Source organism: Pseudorca crassidens, chromosome 4 (genome assembly GCF_039906515.1).
Source record: "Pseudorca crassidens isolate mPseCra1 chromosome 4, mPseCra1.hap1, whole genome shotgun sequence".
In the NCBI taxonomy this organism is placed as follows: Eukaryota; Metazoa; Chordata; class Mammalia; order Artiodactyla; family Delphinidae; genus Pseudorca; species Pseudorca crassidens.
Genome location: NC_090299.1, coordinates 106,609,419 through 106,618,594, shown reverse-complemented (window position 1 = coordinate 106,618,594; position 9,176 = coordinate 106,609,419). Strand labels below are relative to the sequence as shown.

Sequence of the window (9,176 nt, the reverse complement as noted above, 5' to 3'; positions counted from 1 at the left end):
CGGGACAACTGGAGGGCTTCGTGCTGCAAAAAACAGTCTAAGCGCCACATCTACTCTGTGTGTGCCAAGTAACGCCAATTCACGAGTTGACACTGTCAACACCACTTGATACATTCACCATAAGCTGGAGGATCATTGACAAGCTGCCTCAAGTATGGTCATAGGAAAATTAGGAGGTATTCATTAACGCCAAGGCAAGGACTTTGTCTTATAACTTTGCCAAGTTAACATCGCATGAAATCGTGTATTTTGAGATTATTTTCAATGCAACATTTATCATAAATCTCCTATGAACCAAGAAATGAGTCAACTTCTTGGAATACAAAGATTAATAAGACAGTCACTTCCAGTGAAGAACTCGTAATACAGTATTAGTGGAAGCAACAAATGTCCATGATATATTAATACAACAGGAGCAAAATTTGTCCTCTTTCCTCTCTGATTTCAAATTTAAATTTGATGTTAACCTAGTCCTTGTTTATAAATAAAAATGTAATTTTGCCTTCTTGGTCTTAGATTTTGAAGAGAGCAACAAAGATCATACTGTTTTCAACTTCTAGGTGAAAACTTTCAAAAAGCTTATGGCAATGCGATAAGAACTCTTTTACTGGAAACAAAATTTCCAAGATGCAAACTGAAGCCATTCTCAAGTAAAGAAATGAATCAGTTTGGGGGAACCAAACCTGCTGATGATTCCCTGTGGGCCAGTGTAATTGCCTAATTCAGAGATAGTCTCAACAATGAAGAAGGACAACTGTTAATGGTGTTTTAAAGACCTACGTTGTCAATACACTAGCATATCCCACTTTTCCCTGCTAAGAGGATCCTGATTTGACGTTGTGCTCTCTACAATGTGACAATGTGAATTCTGCCCAGGGATGAATTATGAGAAATCTAAATCCATAATGATAATCCCATTCTTATTTGTCAGTGATTGGTTCAGGGTTTGACCTGTGATCTATTCCTGCTCAGTTAGATGACAGGGCAGTCAGCTAGGGAGTCTTCTAGATAGGACTTTTTTCCCTGATTAAATAGAGGTATATGATATACGCTGTCTTTCTATTAAGGGCATTGTCCTGTGTAGGTATGATACCTGTGCAGATATGATACTTGGAGTTTCCACAGTCATCATGGTGAAACACATTGTCAATGTGATAGGATCAGGAGAAACTTGATAACATGGTCAAGCAGCTGAGCCATTCCTAAAATCATTATTTCATGACTTCCTGTTACGTGAGATTATAATAAACAATTATTTATGCAAACAAGCAAAGTACTTTGTCCCAAACTCAAAGACAGCAAATAGGAAGGGCTGAGATTTCAAACCTAGATACAACTGACTCAAACGCCATTGGCTTGGTCGACTATGCCAGACTAAAGAAGTAAAAAAAAAAAAAAAAGCAAGAAAGTAAAAAATGGACATTAAGTATCCTGGCTCTCTCCTTTAAAGGCATACCACTAACGTGGATATTCCTGTGCCATAGCCTGGACAAGTCCCAGATCTATTCAGGAGTTGCTGCTTTCTTTGTCAAAAGTCAAGGTCAGCTATGGGGCAGCTGGTAGCAGTCTGACCAGTGGAGTTTAGCCAAATGATCCTGGACAAGACAGTTCAGTTTAAAGCTGCTTTGTGGATTCAAATCTAAATCTCAGCAGTATCAACAATTCTTAAGTTTCCAGTGTAAACAAACGCTGCCTGAATAAGCAATTCTTCTTGATTTTTAGTCGTGCATAAATTATCTTCTTTAAAAACTTTTCAGAGCAGTCAAATTCCTGAAGGTGTTCATGTGATGTCAATACTTTAACAATTTTTTTCCTGATAAAATTGTGAGTCATCTTGTACTGAAGACAGAGGTATGTATTTTTCATAAGTCAAAGTTACTGATATTTTAAGAAGGGTAGATCAGTTTGAAACACTCTTGGAGAAAGAATAACATTCTCCTATCATGGATAAAAATGACAGTGGACTCAGAAGTAAAAGCAATTCCTAGGAGAAATGCAAATCAGATCCACAATGAGGTATCGCCTCACTCCTGTTAGAAAGACCATCATCAAAAAGACAAGAGATAGGTGCTGGTGTGGATGTGGAGAAAAGGGAACCCACGTACACCGTTGGTGGGAATGTACATTGACACAGACACTATGGAAAAGAGTATGGTGATTCCTCCAAAACTTAAAAATGGAACTACCATATCGTCCAGCACTTCCACTTCTGGGTATTTACCCAAAGAAACCAAAAACACTAATTTGAAAAGATATAGGCACACAAATGTTCATTGCAGCATTATTTACAATAGCCAAGACATGGAAACAACCTAAGTGTACATCAGCAGATGAATGGATAAAGAAAATATAGTATACACACATACACACACACACACACACACACACACACACACACACACAGAGGAATGCTATTCAGCCATAAAAAAAGAAGGAAATCCTGCCATTTGTGACACCATGAATGGAGTTTGAGGGCATTATGCTGAGTGAGAAAGACAAATACTATCTGGTATCACTCACACATAGAATCTTAAAAAAAAAATTCATAGAAAAAGAGAACAAATTTGTGATTACCAGATGCAGGGCGTAAGGGGTGGTGGAATTAGATGAAGGTTATCCAAATGTACAAACTTCCAGTTAAAAGACAAATATGCCCTAAGAATGTAATGTACAACACGATGACTACAGTTTACACTGCTGTATTGTACATTTGAAAGTTGTCATGAGTGTGGTTCCTAAAAGTTCTCATCAGAAGGAAAAAAATTGTTTGTACTTATATGAGGTGACAGATGTTAACTAAACATATTGTGGTAATTATTTCAAAATATAGGTATGTCAAGTCATTATGCTGTATACCAATAAAACTGAAGGGGAAATAAAGCTATTCCTAGGAAAGAGAAAGTATTTTTATAAAAGGCTTTTTTTTTCCCCAGACCTGGGTGGTGGCGGAAAGAGAAAGGAAAATAAGCATCTGAGTGTCTGGCTGCTCAAAGTGTGGTCCAGGAACAAGCAGCAATGGCATCGCCTAAAAGAGTACTGGAAGTGCACAGGCTCAGGCCCCACCCCAGAGCTATAGGATCAGAACTTGCAAGTTAACTAGACCTCAGGTGACTCACACGCACATTACAGTTTGAGAAGCAACAGCTTAGAGCAATGATTCTCTAGCTTGGCTGCACTTTGAATTTTCTGCAGAACTTTAAAAAAACGCATGGCTGGATCCAACTCCCGGAACTTCTGATTTAATTGTTCTGGGTTACGGTTGGGGCATTGAGGTTTTTCGAAGTTCCCAAGTAATTATAATGTGCTGCCAAGCACTGATTCAGTGGGCTGACAGCGGCATTCCAGTTTGTTTGTTCTCCTCCGTGACGCTAGGAAGTGTGTAAGTCTCTCAGTTTTAAACCTGAAGTGATGAGATCCTGTGACAAAAGAATGCTTTAGGATCAGATGTAGGACATTCAATAAGAAGTCATAGAATTCTGAGTGTAGATGTGCTTTACTTTATATAATAGATCTTTCCTTATAACTTACACGTTCAATGAATCTTTATAAATAAGAATAATTTTTGTGCTCTTTACATCTATCATTCATTGTGCTAGACAATTCTTTTTTAATCATGCCATAAACTCTTACAAAGAAGGTATTATTGTCCCTCTTTCACAGATTTGGAAACTGAGGGCTCAGAGATGTTATCTTCCAAAGTCACATAAGTTATTTTCCAAAGTCACACACCTGACAAACAGTGATGTCAGGATTTAAGGAGTGGTCTTTTTGTCTCCAAAGCTGATGTTCTTTCCCTTGATCTAATTGCTTCCATATACTTAAGCACAAGTCATATTCCAAATTCATCAAGTTTGTCATTTCTGTAAATACATAAGATAAATCATTTTGAAAAGCAAAGAGCTATTTGAAGGAATCACCCTAGTTCATCTACTTTATACATTACGAGGTTTATATAGATTTTCCCAAAGGAATGTAGTCCAAGCTCCATCTTTAGCCCTCATTGGATGGGTTTTAAAACAAGTAACCAGGATTACTTCACCTCCTTTCTTCTTGCTCTCCACTGTCCCACCTCACCACTAGCTTCAATTAAAATGAAATTAAAAAGTTGCAAGCCAAAAGAAAATTACTTTGCTATTGCCATATGCATATATTCAGCTATCTAATTACTTGAGCTGATGGAAGTAAGCAAGGAATAATCAAAACTTTATTGCCCTGTATGGGTTTAGCAGGCTTTCTGTGGTGATTTTCCTAACAAGAAACTATGGAGACCCAGTAAGATGCTGCTGGAACCCTGTATTCAAACCATTTAAGAATGAAATTTACACTGCAAAGGAAATTCCTTATCACGAACACTTGGTGGGACTTTTTTTTGGAGAATTTATAGCACAATATGCCACAACACATCACTTCTTTAGTGCCAGACTGCTGGTCTCTGGGTCAAAGAACTGAGTTTACTTAAAATAAATTAGTTAACTGATAAAAATGCCCTAAGAATGGGAAGAAAAACCTCCAAAACATTCTGGACAGCCTGTACATGCCCCAACGGATAAAACAATGCCTTAGAGAGTCCATCAAATGGCTACTTCACCTGAAAATATATTGTTCCCAATACTTAGAAATTGGCGAGCACTGTGCTAAGTGCTGTATATATGCATCATTTCACTGAAAACACATAGCAGCTCTACAAAGAAGATTCTACTAATTTCATCTTACAAATGAAGGTGCGGAGACAAGGAGAGGTTAAGCGACGTGCATAAAACCATACTGCTTGTAACTGTCGACCTAAGAATTGAATGACCACAAGCTGTCTAGATCCCATGTCTTTAGCCCAATACTGCCACTTAGAGGTAAAATGGGATATCACTTCAAAGATTTAAAATGGAAAGTCCTGGACAGGCCTGACCAGCATCTATTCCCTCTGTTCCTCCTACCCAATAGATCTCTGATTTTCCTTTAAGGAAATATCTGTAGTAACCATGGAGTAATCACGCAGTAACCGTGATGTGAAAGTGGACTTATCCATTTCCACAGTTCCAGGTGACGGTCAATCAGCCTATTCTCAAACCCCTTGCAACTATGGTCAATGTACCTTAGTTCAATCTGCCTGAAGAACAGGAAATAGCATTTGATATGTAAGAAGTGCCACTTTCTACCCTGGAAATGGACAAGGAAGCCTGTCGCCCCTTCGTGACCATGCATCTCTGTGACTGTGGGGTGACGTCTGGCTGGGGATAAAGCCAGAATGAAGAAACAGAACCAAGCTCTTAACCAAAACGTGTCTGATGTGGGATCGTCCTTTGGTTTTCAGTTACAAGAGCCAATAAATCCACATTATTGTTTAAATCCCGTTGACTCAGGTTTTCTGCAACTGAAAGCTCTTCATTGATAAATAGACACCAACACTGTATATTCTGGTGTTTGAAATGACTTGAAATGAGGGATTTACTTTCTACATGCTATAGTTTTAATAAGGGCTTACTTGTGGACATCTTCCTGGGATAAAAGATATAGAATTATAACCAGACCCAAGCAGTAATCGGGGGCAGTTTGGGGGGAATTCAGCCGACCGTCTCACAGATGAATGGATAAAGAAGATGTGGTAATATATACAATGGACTACTACTCAGCCATAAAAAGAAACGAAATTAAGTTATTTGTAGTGCGGTGGATGGACCTAGAGTCTGTCATACAGAGTGAAGTAAGTCAGAAAGAGAAAAACAAATACCGTATGCTAACATATATATATGGCATCTAAAAAAAATGGTTCTGAAGAACCTAGGGGCAGGACAGGAATAAAGACGCAGATGTAGAAAATGGGCTTGAAGACAAGGGGAGGGGGAAGGGTAAGCTGGGACGAGGTGAGAGAGTGGCATGGACATATATACACTACCAAATGTAAAATAGGTAGCTAGTGGGAAGCAGCCACATAGCACAGGGAGATCAGCTCAGTGCTTTGTGACCACCTAGAGGGGTGGGATAGGGAGGGTGGGAGGGAGGGAGACGCAAGAGGGAGGGGATATGGGGATATATGTATATGTATAACTGACTCACTTTGTTATAAAGCAGAAACTAACACACCATTATAAAGCAATTATACTCCAATAAAGATGTTAAAAAAAAAGTCTTAAAAGAAATGACCACCAAAAACAGGTTCACTAAATTTATTTTAAAAATCATAAAACGTTTCTTACAAAAGAGCATTACATTCTGCACACTGCTCTGAATAGATGCCAGGGACATATGGACTATTGTTACTTTTCCTCCCTGTCCCACTCCCCCAAATGTTACAGTGGCCACAAAGCAAAGTGTTCACAATAATTACATGGGGGGATTTTTTTTTAAAACCACCAACAATGAACAGAAATTAAAATTCACTCACTCTGCTGCTGTTTCAAAATTTCATTGTTCGTTTTTGCACACCCTCCCCCAACCCCCAACCCTATTTGTAAGGAACTCAAACAGTTCACCTGGTGAACTGCAAAGATTTCGCTACACCTCAAACGCAGAGCACCTATGAAGCAGAGGAATGTTGGCTTTTTAAATAGAAGCAGATTTAAAAAAAAAAAAAAAAAAGATGCAGGACTCCTTCAGTTCTTCACTAGTCTTAGAGAAACTTTCCAGAATACTGCTTCACACTATAAAAAAGAAAAAAATATCTTGCATTAGAATCCTTCAACATCTGCATACCTCTTCACACTGTTCTGCAGCAGATACTGTGCATTCTGTATCTGGTCCTGTGTTCCTGTAATGGTAATGATCCGATCTTCGGACCCTTCTAAAGGCTCATCAATTTTGATCGAAGCTCCTGACTCATGACGGGTTTGTTTAATCCACTGACCACATTTGCCAATAATCGATCCAGCCAAATATTTGGGAATAGTTACTTTTGTAGTAATAATAGGTCCACCAAGATCACCATATGAGCCACGACCCCCTGCATAGGGATAATCATGTCCAGAGCCACCCTGTGGTTCATAAGCCATCTGTCACTCTGATGAGCTCCATGTATCTACTGCAGTGTCCCAGGTTTCATCAGCACTGAAACCAACCATGCCATCATAATGGTCTCCAGGTCTCCCTCTTCTGTCATAGGCCATTAGCTCTCCTCCTCTAAGGGGTGGTGGTGGAGGAAGAAGAAGATTCCGAGCTCTGCCACCACCCCAGCCCCCTCGTCCAGGAGGAGGTCCTCGACGAGGGCTCATATCATCATAATCTTTTCTGGATGGAGGCATGGGACGCCCACCCCAACCTGGAGGCATTCTGTCAAAACTACCTCTTGCCCACATGGGAAATCCCAAGGGACGTCCACGGCAGTCATCAAACATTGTAAAACCACCATAATCATAGGTTTCATCGTAAAAATTGGGATCATATGGCTGAGCACGTCCTTTGATGGGAGACTCTGATATAAGATCAAGGATGACCTTTATGCACTCTACAACCTTAAAAGGTTTTCCTCCGGTAAGAGCTACTCTGTCAGTGGATTGAGGACAACGTTCCTGGAAAAGCTTGATTGTTGTCTGAGTGGTCTCTTGAAGTTCTTTGATTTTAGCACCTTTGACCCCAATAATTCCTCCAGCCAGACTCTGATGAATCAACAGTCTCAACTCGGCAGTCAAAGTTGCGTCCTTTATAGTGTTGGTAATTTAAGCATTCCACAGCATCAGATTCGAGCGGGAGCTGGCTGATTGCCGTGGCTGATGGCCACTGCAGGCCCTCTTCCAAGGTAGGGATGATTTTCTTCAGAATTTCTCTAAGTGTTTCAATATCAGCACTGATACTCAGTATGTGCTCGGGGCCACTGCTGTCTGGGACTGAAACACGGGCATTGCAGTCTGTATGGAGAGCCTTAATATTCTTGCCTCCTCTTCCAACCACTGCCCCAGCATTCCTGCTCTGAAACAGAATGCGTAATTCAACCACCTCATCAGTGTTTCTAGATCTTTTAAAAGCTTGTTCCTCTTCCATATCTTCAGCAGGGTGTTTACCAAGTTCGCCACTGGTTTCGGTGTTGGGAAAGGCTTCCTCTGGCCGTTCAGTTTCCATTTTCTTGTATTAAAGGGACACACCAATCAGTTATTAAATATATCCTTGCAGGGCAGAACTGAAGTGTTCTGGGCGGGACCAACTGACACCTTAGTGCTGCAGTAGCTTGTAGGCCGCAGATAAGCGGGAAGTAGGCAAGACGTCGAGGTTAATGCAGCAGAGAAACAGAGGATAATGACACCTGCCGAGGAAAACAAGCTTTATTTTCTGAGAATTTGGAGCAAATGTTATCCGTCATAGGTACCTTTTAGTCTAAGAACAGGAAATGATGTTGAGAAATAAAACATGACTGAAAAGATTGTTTCTCATTTTGTTCAAAACCATTTCCTCTATGAACTTTTCCTCTAGGAATTCAAAGAATTACATAGATGGAGCATTACTCAGTCTCTCCACTGACCTCACTTATTGACAGTTGGGAAGTTTGGCTTCCCCATGTCAGTACCCTGACACAGGCCTTTCTACTTATTCACCTGCAGGGAGTTGACTCAGAGGAAACCTCAGAGTTTCAAAATGCCTTACAAGCAAATGGCAACACATGCACCAGCCAAACAGAAACTGGATTGTCATCTTTCCATAAGCATTTCTATGTTTCTATGATAAGTAAATAAATAAATATCACATTTATTAAAATACTTGGAAAGGAGGAAGATTGCCAAGCATTTAACAAAATTATTGTTGACCTATTACATGTCTAAAGAAAAGAATACTGAAAAATTGAGGAAATCTGGAGAGATAATACTGTGTAAATTAGAGATGTGAACCTGGAAAGCTAGATTAGGATACATCGAGTTTACCTGCAATGTTCTAGCCAAGTTAAGTTGAAATTACTAATAGGTGAAGTAAAGGAGGTGTCACACCCTCCACTGGGACACCACCGTGTTTGAACAAGCAGTGTGTGCTGCTCGTTGTGTGAGGGAGAAATCACATCTTGGGGAGGGTGTATCTCATGAAAATGGCATTCATTCAGAAGAACTTCTTTTTAAATTTGGACTTGCATTAGGTGATTTGGGGGGAGGGTTAGGAAACAGGGCTTCGCTCTGGACTGAATGTTGTCAGAAAGTGGGGCAATTCTATGGTTGGGTCTCTTATTAAATCTTACCTAGACAAAGGGATATCAAGACCGAGGCTAA

At 40.0% G+C, this 9,176-nt stretch overlaps 1 pseudogene; it reads right to left on the bottom strand.

Annotated features, from left to right (window-relative positions):
• Positions 1 to 6,132: 6,132 nt before the first annotated feature.
• On the bottom strand, positions 6,133 to 8,250 carry LOC137223199 (heterogeneous nuclear ribonucleoprotein K pseudogene; annotated as a pseudogene).
• Positions 8,251 to 9,176: the final 926 nt, after the last annotated feature.